This window comes from Echinops telfairi, unplaced genomic scaffold, assembly GCF_000313985.2.
Source record: "Echinops telfairi isolate 266 unplaced genomic scaffold, ASM31398v2 ScPeMD7_7421;HRSCAF=8459, whole genome shotgun sequence".
Lineage (NCBI taxonomy): Eukaryota > Metazoa > Chordata > Mammalia > Afrosoricida > Tenrecidae > Echinops > Echinops telfairi.
The window spans coordinates 7967781-7969331 of record NW_022111321.1 but is presented as its reverse complement, the minus strand read 5'-3'; positions in this window follow the sequence as shown (position 1 = coordinate 7969331).

Genomic DNA, 1551 nt, shown 5'->3' with positions numbered 1-1551 from the left:
GCTCAACTGTCACATACATTGGGGGCCATTAAAAAAAGTATATTTTGAGTCAAGCACACCATAGTCATCAAAGTAACATCCTTGCTTTACAACACTTTATACTGGTCTTGTACATCAGATTTACCCAATGCAAGGCATCTTTTGATCTCTTGACTGCTGCTCTTGTGAGCATTAATTGTGGATCCTAGCAAGAAGAAATCCTTGAAAAATTCAATCTTTTCCTCATTTTCATGATATTACTTCCTGACCCAATGTAAGGAGGTTGGTTTTCATTTAATTGAGGGGTAATCCATACTGAAGGCTGCAATCCTTGATCTTCCTCAGCAAGTGCTTTAAGTTCTCTTCACTTTCAGCAACAAAGTTGTGTCTTCTGCATATAACATTTTTAATGTCTTTCTCAAATCCTAACACCAAATTCTTCTTCATATAATGCAGCTTCTCTATTTCCTCCACATACAGATTGAATAAGTATGGCGAGAGGTTGCAACCATGATAAACATCTTTTAAAATTTAATTTATACAGTATGCCCCTGTTTTGTTCACACAACTTCTCTTCATCCTAGTACAGGTTCTGTATGAGCAATATGTAGTGTTCTGGAATTCCAATTATTCTCAAATTTTGTTCTTATATACACAATCAAATGCCTTAGCATAGTCAGTAAAACACAAATAAGCATATTCTGGTATTCTGTGCTGTCAGCCAAGACTCATCTGACATTAGCAATGCGATCCCTTTATTCACATGCTCTTCTGTATCTGGCCTGAACTTCTGGCAGTTCTCTGTCAATGTACTGCTACAACCTTATTTGGATAATGTTCAGCAAAATTTTACTTCCTGATGTGATATGAATGACACTGTTCTATAATTTAAGCATTATATTTGGTCCCTTTCTTTATAATGGGTACAAATATGGATCTCCTCCAGTCAGTTGGCCATATAGCTATTTTCTAATTTTCCTGGAAAAGGTGAGTGAATGATTCAAATTCTTCATCGTCTTGTTGAAACATTTCAGTTGATATTTCATCAATTCCTGGAGCCTTGTTTTTGGCTAATGCGTGTAGTGTAATTGGGACCTCTTTCTTCAGTATCATTGGTCCCTGCTTATTTTCTCACTCTTGAAATGTTTGAATTCAACTAGGGTGAAATAACTGAGTATTCCTTCCTTCTTCTTTTGATGCTTCTTGCATCATTCAATATTTTGCTTAGACTATCTTTGAATAATACAACCCAAGACTTGGTATTTTTCTTTTCAGTTTAATCCATGCTTAGTGTGTTCTTCATTTTTTGTTTTCTGACTCTAGGTATTTGCACATTTAATTATGATATTTTACTTTGTCTCTTCTCTTTGCCATTTAAATTTTTCTTTTAAAAAAAATTTCCATTGTGTTTTAATGGTAAAAAACTATTTTTCAAAGAAATTCTTTTATTGATTCATAGTTCTGAGTTCATTTCCTCCTTGTGGAATCCTTCCAAAATGAACATTTCACCAGATAGTACCAGATTATAATGAAAAATAAAACATTCTTTTTGTTGTTATTTAAATTCTTTTT